We start from the raw sequence: 17,837 nt of genomic DNA, 5'->3' as shown, positions 1-17,837 counted from the left end.
ACCTTTTAGTGTCTGAAACTAAAAATCAGAAGAAAAATTGTAGTAGGACCATTAGTAAAAACACTAAAGGGCAATGGGTGCAGTTGTTGACAATAATGAATCAGTGATAAAAAAAAAAAAAACGGGGCTAAGTTGTTATTTTTTTGTCTCTGATTGTGATATACTGCATATTGATGCACACATGCACTCTTCATTTTAGCAGAAATTATTAGTTAAGCAAACAATAAGCTTTGACTTGGAGCCATCCTGTTTTATTACAGTGGCAGATATGAGCTTTAAATGATAATAGTGTTCATAACTGTTAGTCTCATTAGTTATTCAAAATTAAATGAGACTTGCAACTTCCAACAGTTCCATCTAAATCCTTAAATTCTTCTTTTCCATTGAGTTAATTCCATGTACAAAGGAGATGAGAAGATATATAATATTCAGTTTATTTCAGTTTTCAGTTTGTAGGATTAATATAAAAGAAAAAAACATGGAAAGTTAAGTTCACAAAAGTTTGTAGAGGAAAAGAAAATCACATCTAATGTCAATTAATTAATGTTCATTCACTGGGTTCATTCATTCGGTTGAAAAGATAAAAAAAATATAATTAAAAAATTTATTTTAAAGATTAAAAAAATAAATTGGACATAAATCACTAATCTACAAGACAAACATTTCTACTTTTTATGTACACATAATTTATCGAGGAAGAGTTAATTAAAAGATGAACTGTTTTCTGTAATAAATAAAGGACCAGTTATCAAGAACCTGTTTGACTCTTAAAAGTCAAGACAAATGTTATTTTATTGTTCTAATTTGGACTTTTATGAGCTAAATTAATCTAAGAGGGGAGATAAAAATGAGAAAACATGGAACATTTCCAAAGTTATGAACCACCACAGACTGCACTAGCATTCATATCAGAATCTTCTCCGGACGAGGACAAAGTGCTTTTTTGTGTTTGATGTATGATGCCGATTTGCCCACAAGACCTGCTGTATTCCCACAGATACAGTCGAAAGCAGATATTTACAGAAACAACATGAAACCTTTTTCTTTCTCTGACATCTAAACTGATTTCTATTTTCAAACGCCAGAACAATAAGAGAGAGACAGAGAAAAGAACATTATGTGGAAATATTTGTCAGACTATAAAATGTGGGTACAATTGGGTCTTCCAAATGAACAATGATCCTAAGCTCATAACAAATTTGTTAAAATGTGACTTCAGAACTACAAAGTCAGGGGGAGCACCTTGGAGTGGCCTACACAAAGCTCTGATCTCAATCTTTCCTCCTGACAGAACCTAGTTCTGTCAGGAGGAATCAGCCAACATTTCAGCAGTGAGAAGCTTATGGAAGGATACCTAAAAGGTTTGACGCAAGTTAAATGCATTGTAAAGAGGAATTCTACCAAATACTAAGAACATGTATGTACTCCTTTCAATTTGAGGTAAGTAGATACCTCTCTCTTAGTCAGAGCTGACCTAAAACAGAAGTTTAGTCTGATTTCATTCCAGACACAGAGAAGAAAAAAGGTTGAGACTTTTTATACAGTTCATGTGAATATCTGGGTTCAGCTGTATGTGGTTCCCTTATGCTTGTCTCTGTAGCTTAAAAACAAATCATTTGCTTCTGTCAGCCAATAAGGTCACTTTAGGATAGGTCAGCAACCGTCGACCTTTTTGCTCCAGTTTTGGAGTTCTGCAAGTTCTCTACCTTGGACTTGAAGCTGTCCTGTTAATCCATAGACAAAGGGAATCTTGCAGAGTTAAACTCATAACTAGATGACTTAGCGTATTGTAAAATGTCGACCAACATTTAATTCAACAGCAGTGAAAACATGGTGATTTGGTTGGGTCCTGCTTTACTGAAGGACAAGCATTTTCTGAAAGTTGGATCTCAGGACTGCTCAGCCTTCTGGATATGCACTTCGCCCACACTGGGTCACTTTGGGCAACATGGGAGGTGGTTTTTATTAGACAGCCACTGAGGTAAAGTTAGCCAATTACCAAGAGCTTTTTCTCTCCTATGCCAGGGATTGTCACAGATATGAAATCTGACCTGTCACGTAAGCTTTAACCTGCACATTCAGGGTATTTTAAACAACAGTATAAGTATTCAACGAAATAAAAATAGGTTCACTTTCAGATCTTTGGCAAAAACATTATCAATATTAAAGCATCAGATGACCTTTGAAATATTTTAATAAAAATGAAATGAAATGGTTAACCATCATGACCCCTTTTCTGTCTCATGTTGAAATCCACTGCAGTTGCAGGTGGTTTTCATATAAACAGACACAAAAGCAGCCTGGAAGGTCACAAACATATGTTCTCTTTGTTATTTTCAGAAATTGTCTTTATTTTGGCTAAACCAGCAGGTCAAATTAAGTTATCTGGGGGCTAAGAGACGTGTTGCTTTAAGTGAAAGGTCAAATTCCAAAGTGGACAAATCCAAATGGACTGTTTTGGAAACTTTTGACTAATAAGTCAAACTGTGCAGACACCATGCCTCTAAAGAATGCATTCTCTTACTGTGCTTTATCTTTATCTTAGGGCTATTTTCCTGTGCGTGTGCATTAAAGCAATACCCTGTATGTATGTGCTCCTAAATCAATATTGGATGAAACTACAGGAGGAGACAACAAGCAAGGTTTTCAAATAGTGTCAGCAGCTCAGATCAGAGTATCAGTTTATATGAAACATACAAAAAACAGCTCTCAGTCCATCATTAAGTAATCAAATTTTTTTTGGATGACAGCAAAACAATAACCGACAGATCAGATTCCTCTGTTAAACTAAGCTCTGGTTTTATTCATGTTTTACTCACCAATATCGCTGGGTCAAAGTTATTGAATTGTGCGAGATGATTACCTTTCTTTTTTCAGTTCATGTGCACCAAATGCAACAACACAGTCAATACAGATGTGAGGTCAGAGCAAACTGAAGACACAGTGACCTAGCAGTGAGCAATAACTTAGGCTGGAAAATCTAAAGTACTGCATGCTTGGATAACACTTCTAATTAGGTTTCTGTCCTGATGTGATAATGATGATTACAGAGCTAATGACATAAAAAGTATTACTTAAAACTTAAGACTTGTTAGAACATTAGATGCTTTTGCACCTTGTCTTTGTTTTGCTCTAATGCATACTGATTAGTGTTATTATGTCTCAGGATCAATAGATTGAGTCAGGGCACTCCACAATTCTTGGCAACCCTGGTAAAGATAAATGAAAAAGCTTTAAAATAAATTCATCTTTTATTACAAAAGCATAATGTCACTGGAAATTGAGAAAAATGTAATCCGGAATCTAAATGCATTAATTTCAGAGTGTAAAAAAAAAAAAAAACCCACATTAGGAAATAAGGAAATACTTGTTTTTTTTGCAAAATCATCAGTGCCACACTTATTGACATCCATGCTATTAATATTTGATACAGTCTCCTTTGGCCAATAGGACAGCACTTAATCTTCTCCTATTACATTTCACAAGGTTAAACCATACAGAGAAGGATCTCTGACCTTTTATCAGTCTAGATCTTTGAAACTGCCAGGCTCCCAGGTGATGTGGTGTGTTTTTGTGGTTGTGGGGGCCGTGGTGGGGGACGCTGGCCCCGGGTGCTTGCCGCTGGCCGTGGACCTCTTGCCGAGTGAGTTTGTCTCGTCTTGCTGTGGGGTCAGGGGTTCCATTGTGGGCGAGGTGCTCGGTGGTGTCTGCCCTGTTGCGCCTGTGGGTGGAGGCTGGGTTGGCATTGCGCGGGGCCCTTGCCTTGCCGTCGTGGGGCTCATGGGGTTGAGATCAGAATTCATTGGAAGATTGGGACTGTTTCATCCCGTTGGCGGGTCTGGTTGGCGGGCTCGTTTGGACCAGGTAGACCTCTCTTTTGTACATAGCCCCCTCTCCAGATGAGGATGGGGGTCGTTGGGAACTGGCGTCAGGAAGGGGGGTCGGGGGTTGCTTGGATTCGGGCGGTGCCAGCACTAGTCTGGGCTGGTGCTGGGACGGTCTGCCTGTCTCTACCCCAGAGGGAAGGGGACCCCTTCCCGGGTCCGGGGGCTGGTTGCTACTATGTGGTAACGGCACTGGATCTGGGAGTATAGAGTATGTATGGGGAGTGTGAGTGAGTGTACAACATCCATTGTTGTTTGTCTTTAGTTAGGTGCATGGATGTGAGTGTTTTTATGTGTACGCATGAGGGAGGGAATGTGTGATCGTGACTCTGTGTGTCTGGTTTTTGTGTCAGGTTGGGTCTTGGTCTGCTCCCTCTCCTGGATCAGTTTAGGCCCCCCATCAAATGTGGTGCCCTTTTTATTCCCCGCTACACTACCTGCCGGTGGTTGGTGTCTTTGCCCGCTGGTGTATTTGTGGTTCTCAGGGTCTGGGGCTGTGTGCTTTGGTGTGTGCTCACTCCAGGTGGCTGCATGCCGGGGCCTGGACCCCTGGGCTCTCTCGGGCCTCTGCTTGAGGAGTGATGTGTCCCGGGTCTCTGGGTACATGGCTGGGTCTGCTCTGACGAAGACGGCTACCGGCGGGGCCTGTGAATTCGTCGCTGCAGCTCCCTGGAGCTTCTGCACTGTGGTTGCTGGGTGGTTCCCCTGGGACTCTCCCCTGCTCTTCTCTGGGGGGGTTGCGGTAGTCCCGGCAATGGTTCTCCGGGGGTTCCTGTGCTCTCGGCATTTGGATGTTGTTGTGACTATGAATCAGAAAATATTATTTAATATTAATACTTTAATATTTTATCAAATAATATTTCAGCCTGTTAAGGGTTGTCCTGTGAATACCAGCCCAGTAAGGCCGTGGTAATAGGACAAAATCAAAAGGGTGAGCCAAGCTCTGACATTATTGAACAGCATAAACTCTGCACACACATGGAACGAATTCACACAATTTCTTAAAATACAAGAATTTATTAACAAAATAAGTCAACTCAAAGTCAGACATATTTCAATCAACAAACTCTTTACTATGCTAAAACAATCCAACTACACTACTAAGCAGAATTAAAGAATAACGAAGACTAATGGGCTATGTACAATATAAACAAGTTGATTAAAGATGACTGAAAATCATGACCAAAAGAGTGATGCAACATTACCATGCAATGGTTATGTTTGAGAACCAAGGATTATCTTGAATAATCTGGAAGTGAAGTTAAGTTAGGCAATAATCAGCAAACGTTTAGACAACCATTCACAATGCAAGATCAGATAAAATATTATTTTAATAAAATAATGTTTTAAAGAATGATCTGCTGAATAAAACCAACCTTCTGGATCACTAATTCTCAACGGTGTCTCATTAGCTGTGTTTATTTATTAAAATAATATTTAAAGAAATATTATCAAGGGAATATTTTGGAAAAGAGCCAAATCTTTCTGGAGAAATGGGGCTTAATGGTATTTCATTAGCTATTAGCAGTTAAAGCTAACAAAAGAAGTTGATAGCTTAGCACCAGAATCAAACACACACCTTTAAAATACCGTTAATAAAAACGGTTAAAATGCATAAGCGCGGACGGCGTGTTATGATCAATCTTCTGTGTTTAAAATCACCCTTCAAGTAAAGTTTGTCTTAACTTTAAAAACACACAAACACAGAACAACAAAAACTGAGCACGGGTGCTGCAGATAGCCTGCTAGCACTGAGATAGCTGAGTTTCACACAAACAAAACCTCATAAAATGAAAAACGTTCAGATCATAAATCTTTCTCTATTACTCTGCCCAAACCCTAACCTTGTATGAACCGTGCTGAGGAGTTGTCCGGGCAACGACGAAGTTTGAAGAAAGCTCTGTGAACAAAGGGTTAGCTTCCAGCAAACCTCCCGGAGCAGTGGCTGGGCGGCCCGTTCTGTCCGCTGACCACACTGCACGTTACCACGGTGATGCGGCTACTGTTGTCCTCTTTCCAGACTGGGAAAACCGATCCACTCGGCTTCGTAGAGACAGTGTCTCTGCAGGGAATTCTCTGGAACACAGTTTGCTTCTGCAGGCCTCAGAGAGAAAGTCAAGCAATGCTTATACCTTAATTTCCCTTTTTATGAATGAATATCGGGTATAGAAACAGTAATTCATCCGTACTTAACTCAGTGCATATGATCGATGATCGTCTGACACCCTTGGATCTAGTTTGAAGAGTTTTTGTTTGTTTGCCACCAAAGAGACATTAGCATGCTGTGTCCCCGGCCAGCCTCGCACGGAGTCCGGGTGGAAGAGATCTGACCATTGGGAAGGTGGGGGTTTTATACAGGCAGTGGCATCATGGGAAGTCCGCTGTTACCACCATTCCCGTTCTGAAGTTGTGCTGGAAGTCGGTTAAATGCAATTTACTTTGAAAGTTCCAGAAACGTTTGTACCGGAGTTTTAATGGTGAAATCCATGGCTGTGGTCCCAACTATGTCTATGGCTCAGATCTCCTTTGTATCTGTCCCAGGTGCAGGGGAGCAGGTCTGTGGCTCCTCACACTCGCTCTTGCATAGTTTTATGGAGAAACCTTGTATACACAAGCACGCTCACACTGTGACCCACAGGTGTTTAGATTTAGGAGTTAACAGACACACAAATGTTCTATATTGAGCTGCATTTACCACTAATTACATCTTGCATTCATAAGTACCGTGCACTTTGCAGTAAAAAAGCTGTTATTATGTATGCTCCTGCAGGTGTAGAAGCAAGCAGGGTGTTATCTTGTAATCTCTTCATCCTTCTTTTTCTTCTCCATTCTTTTCTCCTTCTCTCCCTTTTTCCTTTTTGCCCCACCTCTTTCTCTTTTGTGCTTCTTATTTTTTCCTTTTAAGTTCTGTCTCCGTGTTCTTGTACTGTATTTTAAGTCTATGATGTCATGTGCTATTATATAACATGGTCCTTGTGGCACAGACCCACAGCATCACAGATTATCCACCATACTTAACAGTGAACATGAGGTGCTTTTTTGTTGGGAATGCCTCCAAAACAACAGAGTAGATAGTATCGAACTTGAAGCTTCTATTGTTTTGCTTCCTAACCATCCTCCTTACTGTGCAAGATGAATAGATAATATTGGTTACTTGTACAGCTGTGTCTGTTACAGGTCCAGTTTTTTTTTTTACGTTTTAAGTATTATTCTGATGTTTTTACTGGCAGCAATTTAGCCCTTTTCTATTATGTCTGCAATTTTACTTCTCTGACCTCAAGGGCAGACACACTGGATAAAAGCATGTAAGATTAAAGAGGTTTCTTTAGTAATTAAGATTGTGAGTGACCGACCTGAGTGGTTGAAAGTCAGAGCAGCAGCAGGGGGGATACTCTGGGGATGAAAAGAGAGGAGTTTATATGGGCAAACAGTTTGTTGAATTGTGTAGTTATTACCTTTACAGTAACTGGCTTGGAGGGAAAGCTGAGGACCTTGGGGTATTTGAGGAGGGTGAGGTGAGGAAACCAGTGCTGAGCTAGGCTTTGTGTTTTTCTTGTAGACTAACACATCTCCAAGTGGTGTTTGTAAGCGAGGGCAGAGAGGCAGGTTGTACATGTGAGTTTTGTTGCTGTGGTCTGAACCAGGATGTGGACTGAGCTTCTTAAGGTTGCTTCAATACAGGGTCAAGGTGAGTTCCAGACTTCTTGTAATGCATATCCACTAAAGTGCAATTCTAGGAGGGGTCAAACAGTGGGGTTTCCCACTGTTCCTCTTGAGTAATGAAATGTTGAGCTGCAGAGTGAGCAGCGCCAACAGAGGAGACAACAGAGCATCAAGGGAGATCTCAGATTGAATCCTACGGTGGCCCAAAGGTGTCAGGCAAAAAACAAAAGTCACAACACAAAAACAAAAGCAGCAACAAAAATACAAAAGCTACAACACAAATAGAAGAGCCACAACACAAATACAAAAACCACAGCTAAAATACAAAACCACAACGGATGTCACGTAACCTGCAACAGAAGTAACAGCGCCTGTTGAAGGAAACAACGGGAAGAGAAGCTTCGCATGCTAACAGCAGACAAATCTTGCCCGTTTGATAAGAAGTGAAATGTTTTTCTTTAGTTAACTATGATACAGGTGTCAGAAAGTGGGTTTAGTGACAACTGCAAGTTTGTTAACCCTGTGAAGAGGGAAACATTGCGTTTTATGTCTGTGAGTCAGTGGTTACCATGGAAACGATGTAAACAATTTTGGATAACTTGCATTGCTTAGCGACAGTTGGTGCATAAAACAAAGAATTTATCGCTTAGAAACTTCTGAATTGGAAGTTATAACTCCAACTATATTGTATACTTATATTGTCTAAGTCATCTCCATAGACTCCTTAAGTTCTTTTTTTTACAGTTAGCATCTTTTTTGAAAGCAACTTTTTAACCTGTGTGTTAAGCACATCATAAATCAGGTTTAACTCAGCAATGTATGGAACAATTTTTTAAGCCAAGGTGGAAAATGTTTTTATGGTGTGCCTTATGTATAATGATGGTGCAAATACTCTGTGAGAATGCATATGAAGACTAACTAATTCTTCTTGCCTTTTACCAGGTTATGTTTTGTCCATTTTGTGGTGGGAACCTTCATGTCGTTCTGTCCTATTGTGGCTCATGTGGCAGAAATATTCAGTTTTTAAGGAGTCATCAAGATGACGGTTTGTTTTGCTCCGAAAGTTGGTGATGTCACATACATTACTGACTTGGTACTGTTTATTCACCATTCAGTAAATATAGATGAAAACAAAGTTTATGTATAAGGCACATTTTCTATTTTTATATCTAGTGTCTTATTCCTTCCCCTCAGATCCTGAAACCACAACTGGAGATATTATATAGGCCTGACCAGGAGGACAAAGTACACACCAATTGCTACTGTACAGGCAGCTATTTCTGATGTACTTAAGGGATCAGGCCAACTGCTGGGTTACCGAGCGATGTGGCAGACCCTTAAACAGAAGTATTATCTCATCGTCAGAAGAGGGGATGTGATGCGACTAATGGGAGAATTGGATCTGCTGCAGTAGAAAACAGGTCTAGACGAAGATTTGTCCGCAGAGCATATCATTCAGTGGGACCCAATGAAATTTGGCATGTTGATGGGTACAACAAATTAAAACCCTATGGTATTGCGATAAGTGGCTGCATTGATGGGTTCTGCAGAAAAATCATGTGGCTCAAATGTGGGAAGTCCAACAATGATCCTAGGATCATTGCTCAAGATTATATGCAGTGTATTTCTGAGTTTGGAGTTTTTCCAATGCGCCTCCGGACTGACTGCGGAACAGAAAATGGACTGATGGCAGCACTTCACTGTTCCTTGAGATCATTGCACACAGATGAATTTGCAGGAGCCAAAAGCCACATGTATGGGACTTCAACATCCAACTAACGTATTGAAAGCTGGTGGTCCTACTTTTGGAAACAAAGGTTTTTGTCACATAATCCTTCTTGTTGAAGTTATTATGGATGCATGGTGCATCTACTTGAAATTTCAGTATTTGTTACATGTGATTATTCTGATCTATACACACTTTTCCTTCATATATACTAGTGTTAGCTTGAAACTATTTGTGTTCATTTTAAAATTGCTTTCATATAACAGCTTCTTTAACTATTGAAAATTGCGGTACATCTCTGAAAGCAACTTCAATCCTTGTTGAGTATTTTCTTAGGGCCAAATCCATCTTAATAAGATGTTTGTACTTTAACTAGGAGTCAGTTTTGGATGGATCTGTTCAATGACTTGAGGGAAAGGAACCTCGTCAATGGTAGCAGACAACACATGAGTCTGGTGCGATACTGTTTCCCGGGTGTCCTTCAGAAAGAACTGGACGAATACAAGCAACCATGGAATACTCACACTATTCGTCCTGTTCGCCAGTCCAAGTGCCCATCTGGTAAACCAGAGGCTATGTATCACGTGCCTCACAGGTGAGTATTGCATTTTCATGTTAAAACAAAATGATAATTGGATAATGCTTTGATTATAAAGCATACTTTTTATTTAATTTAATTTAATAGTAGAAACACAGATCAAGACAATCTGATTCCAGCATCACAGCATTTGTAGCCATAGCTAATTCGCAACAACCATCCTGATCTTTAACAGATAGTTTAAATGAGAAGTGAAAGCTGCAGCATGTAACGTTTATGGAAAATATGGTTTTTACATATTTGTTAAAATTATCATTATGTCATCACAGTATAAGACAAGAAATCTATGAAAGAAATTCAAGCTCCTCTGCCTTCTCCCAGTATTAACTGCAGATATCCACCACTCAGTTGGAAACAACCAATCAGAGCCAGTTGGAGGGTCTAAGCAAAAAACATATTTTTGTAACACTTACATACTGCAGCTTTAAGACCAACAGTAAATACAATAAAATGACCCAACAGAGATATAAAACAATGTATTTAAAACTACTGAATCAAAAACAATTACAATATTTAATAATGAGAACAGTTCTGGTTCACCATCGGCCAATTCTTAAGCTTTGAAATCAGTATTTTAATGTCAGTCAAGGTCTTAAAATGAGATGGTAGTGAATTCCAAAGCTTACAACTCTTAACAGAGAAGGCTGTCTGTCCAAAGGTTGTCTGGTATTCTACAGTCATGATTTGTGGTGCTTCTAGTGATGCTACTGAGTATTGTACATAGTACACATCGCAATAGATACTGTCATTAATCTTTAAAACTCTTCCCACTGCCAGTCTTTGCCCCCATGCCATTAGACAAACACCCCAAAAATAATGTCAATACAAGAATACACATTTCTTTCTTTTGTATCTTTCAAATATCATGCTGTGACTGAAACTATATATATATACATGCAAACAACAAATACAATTTGTAGCAGTTTTACTCTGTTACTTTAGATCCTGATGATTTTTAATATAAAGTCATTTTGGGTTTCTGCATCCTGGTCCTGTAACTAACAATGGAGATGGATGGAATGGCATTAAAATAAAATATGCCTGTAAGGAATGTAAGCTTAGTTTTTTGCAATTGTCAGTAAATGTGGACCTTTTTTGAACTTCTTCTGAGATTCAAAGGCAGAAATTGTGGATTCCCTGCATCTGCACAAGCCCTGAGCCATTTCAACACCCTCATGCCCATAGCAGGAACTCCAACTGATGATGAACAGGAAAATTGGTTTGAAGAACTGCAGCGACAAAGTGGTTTACCACCACCTCTTCAATGGGAAGCTGCTGTAGAAATCTACATCACTCTGAAGAACATGGCTGATATATAAAATGTTAAGACTGTAAAATACACAACAACCCTTTTCATAACTTTGAATACAATGTAAACAGAAAAGTCAGTCAGGTCTTGTTTATTTTCAGTAGCAATACAGAGACTGTTGCTTAAAATCAACAGCAGTTATTCATACAATCTGACAAAATAAAGAATATGTTATAAACAGTGTTGCTTTCAACAGTATCATTGAGACTTACTCACAACTGTCCGGACATTTAATTTATGATGTGTTGACTTTCAGACCAAACTGCGCAACAAAACATAGAAACGCTGAAATGGTCAACTGGTCCCAATGTAGGGACAAACAAATGCAGTAGAACTCAAAACCAACTGGTTTAGCATGGATACACTAACACAGAAGAACTAGAACCTACAACCTTTACAGGTCTGGCTCAAGATACCAACAGCTGCATGCTGACTGAATGCATCCAAAGCCAGGGGAATTCCTAATCCCGAAGTTCATATTGTCCTTAAATGTGTTGTAGTTGTCCAAGAGAGGCAGCTTTAAAGTGTTGGCACATGTATTTGCCACAGGGAATTTTGAGCTGTTAAGAAATTCAAGACATGGCTGAGGGTTCAAACCAGCATGAGGCATGCATGGCACACCCGTGGCAAACATGAGGACATCCTCCAGGGTGACCTCACTGTTATCTTCTGAAAGTAGTAAATACCAGTAAACAGTAAATACCAACATTGTGAAACTGTTAAAAACTGCAAGGTAGCAAGTCCATTCTTGAATCTGAAATGCAATAACAGGTTGCTTAGGAAAATAAATGTACACTTTGTACATTTACTTAGTATTGAAATGATATACCCGTTTTATACCACACAATTATTGTATTTACTTTTTAGCAACAACGGCAATAACACAATACAACTACCTTTCGATTGGGCTGTGATTCCTGTCAATTATGTACCACCTGAGGTACTCTTTCACAATGGAGTGCTTTTCCTCCAATGACTTGACATGTTTGAAGCACCCGGCAGTCTGCAACATGGTACTGTGCTGTACCATTAAGTCTCTGAAGGTCTGTAATGAGGAAGCATTCTGGATCTAGACAAAAAAGGAGATGAACTTTACTCATTTCAGATAAAAGAAAGTCATTTTATACAATTACAAATATCTGAATAATACATTGAAAGAACATTTCAAAGGAGACAAAATTGCTTACATTTATAACACACAACCTTACAGCAATGACCATCATACCTCTTGTAACACTTTCCCTATTTCTTCATCTGTAACGTCTGCTACAGATGAGTGGAAACTGGACTGCCCTGAGATGTAGCTGACCAAATCCCTTGAAAGGAAATTTGGGCCTGGTCCACCATGTACTATGGACAAGGCAATCATCTTCCCTACCAAACTATACTCATCCTCTCTGATTGCTGCTCGTGGAAATGCAGAGTAATTGAGTGGTCAATCATTTTAAATATCACACAAAGATGGCATGGTTGAATAATTTAGTTATTTCAAAACATTCCAGACAAAATAGTACCACTGGAATTGTAGACAAGGTAGTGACTTTCTGGAGGTCCATCAAATATGGATCGTTCATTCAGAGTTTTCATCAGAAGTGAGAGGAATTCCCTTTTTGGTCCACCTGTATCAATACCATCCTCAAACCAGCCAGCATCATCTGAAAACCTCACAAGGAGATCCTTCTTTTCAGAGAATGTTGCTCTTTTGAATCCTCTGACGGCTCCATCCCAGATGTCAGAGCTGCAGATCTTAAGTCTGCTTACAGCGTGGCGGTCAATTTGGAGTGCCAGGTTTGCAATTATTTGTGATGCAGAGAGCTGTTCCACTCTACCAATAGACAAATAGTGACTATGACCGTACTACTTTATTAGCTTAAAGCATGAGAGCTGATGTAATTAACCTAAAAAAACGAAATTTATAAGTATTAATTTCTTACTCTGCATCCTTTGGAAGATCAAGACTGCCTCCATTACTCCCTGAGTCCCCCTCATCATCGACTTTAATGGGCGCAAACAGTTGTGTGTATCTGCTGAAAATGGACTGCATGATGACGTTGATGATCCTGTAATCAATCATCACACTTGAAATCTGGAGAGAAAAGAATACTTATAGCATGTAGTTTCTACTGCATCCATTGTAGTTCCTGGGCACTCTTCTGCATCAAAAAGTAAGATCTGTATAACAAATAAGAGAGATTAGAGGGATTAGACTGGCACGTAAAAGTTGGCAAGTAAAAGCACTTAAAGATGTAAAGTTATTGGTATCAGACCTCCTGTTCAGAAAGACACTGCTCTAATGTAAACAAATATGGTTGGTGATGAAGTCTGTTTCCTGCTACTTTATGTACCATAGAACAAAATAATTGTACAATATTTAAAGACAAGGCTACAGATGAACAAGACATATTGCAGTTGAAGTGGCCTAGTCACATATAATGACTTTACAAATGTTACTCTGATAGCATACAAAGGCTTTCCATATAAAATATGGTACCATGATGGCTGATTGTATTCTATTTTTGCATTCTAAAGGTTTTGTTTGCTCCATTTCTAAGTAAACTTAAGTGTTTTCTGTATTTACCTTAACAAGAGAGTGTGACTAGAGGGTCACACTATCATTTATCATAAACATGTTTTTTGAGTTTTTTATAACCGTAGTACATCACTAGGCCCCTTGAAGAAGTCATGTATTACCGGGGCTGCTGAATCAAAGTGTGAAGATTCCCTGCCCTGATCACTAGTGCTGTGCAAGTTAGGTTCAAATAGCTGGATAAAGAAAAGAAATATATCTCTCACAGTTACACTTAATATTTGATTAATAGACCAGTATAAGCAATGTCAATATGCCTAATGTGTTTAACATCCTGCCAAAAAAACAGATAAGTAAGTATTATCTCTGACTTGCACATGTAAGCAGATGTAAAATGGTGAATATTACACTTACAACTGTATCAGCCAAATTAAATTCTTTAGCACTTCTGCTTGTTTTAATCATTTCAGAATCAGAAGAGTCTGAGGTAAATTGCTGAGCTGTAAAATACAAAATCAGACATGAGAGTATTATTTGTTTAAATTAGACAATGGAACAATGTACTTAAGATACAAATTAGTTCAAGAGAGGCTTTTTGTAAGGTTATTCATTTAAGAGTAACTTACGATCAGCCGGGAAATCTTCAACTGTGCAAAGGTACACTGTGATACGTTAGTAGGCTTTCCCCAGTGCTTCCTTGTACAGTTTCAGAGAGAATGCTGTTTCTGTCCCTGGTATATTAGTTATCTTTGTACCATCAGGGTAGAGTAGAAAATAAGGGCCACCTCGAAAATGTTTGTTAAAGGCCATCATTTTTTGTTCTGCAGTTTTTTGCAATTGCTCTGCACCCAATCCTGGTGGCACAACAAGGGGAAGTACCATTCCTCTGACCGGTTTCAGCACTCCATCCTTCAGCTGCATTATACCTACTGAAATCTACAGGGAAACACAGAAGTAGGCTACTGCAAACAGGCTTGTTGAGAAACTGCAAACACTTGATAAAATGCAAAGAGGATTTACCTTCACTGTGTTTTCCTTCAGTGTCTCTTTTTTCTTTTTGAAACATGTTTGTCTCTCCTTCTCTTTTAAACTTCTGAAGTTCTGAAATGAAGCCAGTGCACTACTTCCTGAGCTTCCTGCCTCTGAGAATCCAATGAAATATGATTAAGGCAGTGAATGGATTACTGTTAATCTTTTCATTCACTCATCTATTGGTGTGTTGTGATTATGAATCTGAGAATATTATTGAATATTGAATATTAATATTTAAATATTTTGGTCTGTTAAGGGTTATCCTGTGAATACCAACCCAGTAAGGCGATGGTATTAGGACAGAATAGAAAGGTGTGAGACGAGCTCTGACATTATTGAACAGCATAAACTCTGCACATATAAGGAATGAATTCACACAATTTCTTAAAATACAAGAATTTATTAACAAAAATAGTCAGTCAGTCAGTCAGTCATTTTCTACCACTTATTCCATAGTGGGTCGCGGGGGAGCTGGTGCCTATCTACAGCAGTCTATGGGCGGGAGGCGGGGTACACCTGGACAGATCGCCAGTCCATCGCAGGGCAACACACAAACAACCACACACTCATTCATTCATACACCTAAGGGCAATTTAGAGTGCCCAATTAACCTAACAGGCATGTCTTTGGACTGTGGGAGGAAGCCAGAGTACCCAGTGAGAACCCACACATGCACAGGGAGAACATGCAAACTCCAGCCAGGAATTGAACCCAGGACCTTCTTGCTGCAAGGCAACAGTGCAACTCAAAGGCAAACATATTTCAATCAACAAACTCTTTACTATGCTAAAACTATGTACAATATAAACAAGTTGATTAAAGATGATTGAAAACCATGATCGAAAGAGTGGTGCAATATTACCATGTAATATTTATTTTTGAGAACCAAGGATTATCTTGAAGAATCTGGAAGTGATGTTAAGTTAGTCTTGGAACTAACTTAGACAACCATTCACAATGCAAGATCAGATAAAATATAATTTTATTAAAATAATATTTTAAAGAATGATCTGCTGAATAAAACCAACCTTCTGGATGACTAATTCTCAACGGTGTCTCATTAGCTGCCTTTATTTATTAAAATAATATTTAAATAAATATTATTAAGGGAATATTTTGGAAAAGAGCCACATCTTTCTGGAGAAATGGGGCTTAATGGTGTTTACTTAGTTATCAGATTTAGTAAAATAATGTTTAGGGACTATTATTTACTAGTTTGAAAACTAACAACCTTTCTGTTAAATATTTAGTAGCAGGCAAGCACGTGTTCTTAGCTTGTTACCACTGAAAGCTAACAAAAGAAGTTGATAGCTTAGCACAAGAATCAAACACACACCTTTAAAATACCGTTTCTAAAAGGGTTAAAAAGCATGAGCGCCGACGGTGCGTTATGGCCGATCTTCTGTGTTTAAAATCACCGTTTAAATAAAGTTTGTCTTAACTTTAAAAACACACAAACAAAACCAAACTTCATAAAATGAAAAACGTTTAGATCATTTCAATCTAAATCATTCTCTATTACTCTGCCCAAACACCAAACCTCGTATGAACGTGTTGAGGGGGGGTTGAAGGTGCGGCCGCTCCGTGAACAAAGGTGTGCATGAAAGACGGCTCGTTGTGTCCACCAACCAACTGCACATTACCGTAACCACGGTGACGCGGCTCCTGTTGTCGTCCTTCCAGACTCGGCTTGTAGAGACAGGAGATTCTCTGGAACAGTTTGCTTCTGCAGGCCTCAGAGACAAAGTAAAGCAATGCTTATACCTTAATGTCCCCTCTTTATGAATGAAATCACAGGGTACACAAACAGTGATTCACTCGTACTTAACTTTGCATATGATCACGTGATCTTATGACACCCTTGGATCCAGTTTGAAGAGTTTATGTCTTTTTGCCAGCAAAGAGACATTAGCGTACTGTCTCACCGGCCAGCCTCGCACAGAGTCCAGATGGTAGAGAAAGACTTGTGGGGGAAGTGGGGGTTTTATGTGGACAGTGGCATCATGGGAAGTTCGCTGTTACCCCCAATTCCTAAGTTATGCCGGAAGCAGGTTAATGCAATTTATTTTGAAAGTTCCAGAAAAGTCCGTACCGCATTTCCTGTTGTAACTTATGGCTGTGGGTCCCAACAGGTGGTTTCTGAAATGAAATAAGAGAAACCAATATCACAAATCATAGGTCCCAGGTCGGGTGGGGGTTGGGTCTGGCGATGTTGTTCGCCCAGGTCGCCAGACAGGCTAGGACCGCCCTTGCATCCATCATTCTGACCTATAATCCTACAATACACTACTGAATATGGACAGCATGAGCCAAATAAAAACTTAACGAGTCTTTGAAATGTTACCTTCACTTGTACCCGGCTTCTTGGCATCATACAAAAATTTTATGTTCTTGCCACATGAACTACATGTGTTTTACAATGCAGATTATATCCATAAAAAGGACAATACATTTTAATCTGTAATAAAAACCAGAAGCATTAGGCTAATGCCCTGAATCAATTTACTAAACGTTAATGGTATGGCACATACAAATTTACTAGGCCTTTATAGATTGAAAAGGATGAAAGGAAACAATGATAGCGTTAGTGTTGTGTTTAGCAATGTGCTATCTTATACCACATCTCCAAAAGAATCTTGATCAACGTTATCCTTTCTAGAGCAATGGAGGAACAGGTTTGCTTTTCACAGAAAGTATTCCGTCCCAGTCTCAGGTCTCTTGCAGACTCCAACAGGTTTTCTTCCAGAATGGTCCTGTATTTGGCCCCATCCATCTTCCCATCAATTTTGACCATCTTCCCTGTCCCTGCTGATGAAAAGCAGGCCCAAACCATGATGCTGCCACCACCATGTTTGACAGTGGGGATGGTGTGTTCAGGGTGATGAGCTGTGTTGCTTTTACGCCAAACATATTGTTTTGCATTGTGGCCAAACAGTTTGATTTTGGTTTCATCTGACCAGAGCACCTTCTTCCACATGTTTGGTGTGTCTCCCAGGTGGCTTGTGGCAAACTATAAACAAGACTTTTTATGGATATCTTTGAGAAATTGCTTTCTTTTTGCCACTCTTCCATAAAGGCCAGATTTGTGCAATGTACGA

General features: G+C 39.3%; 1 long non-coding RNA gene across 1 annotated transcript; it reads left to right on the top strand.

The window, feature by feature from the left end:
• The first annotated feature begins 8,200 nt into the window (after positions 1-8,200).
• Positions 8,201-11,361, top strand: LOC124875554. Its single transcript, XR_007040062.1, has 5 exons — positions 8,201-8,389; positions 8,490-8,592; positions 8,742-9,364; positions 9,650-9,868; positions 10,983-11,361. It is a non-coding gene; the product is annotated as an uncharacterized LOC124875554 (long non-coding RNA).
• Positions 11,362-17,837: the final 6,476 nt, after the last annotated feature.

This window comes from Girardinichthys multiradiatus, chromosome 10 (genome assembly GCF_021462225.1).
Source record: "Girardinichthys multiradiatus isolate DD_20200921_A chromosome 10, DD_fGirMul_XY1, whole genome shotgun sequence".
Classification (NCBI taxonomy): Eukaryota; Metazoa; Chordata; class Actinopteri; order Cyprinodontiformes; family Goodeidae; genus Girardinichthys; species Girardinichthys multiradiatus.
This window is presented reverse-complemented; position numbering and strand designations above follow the sequence as displayed.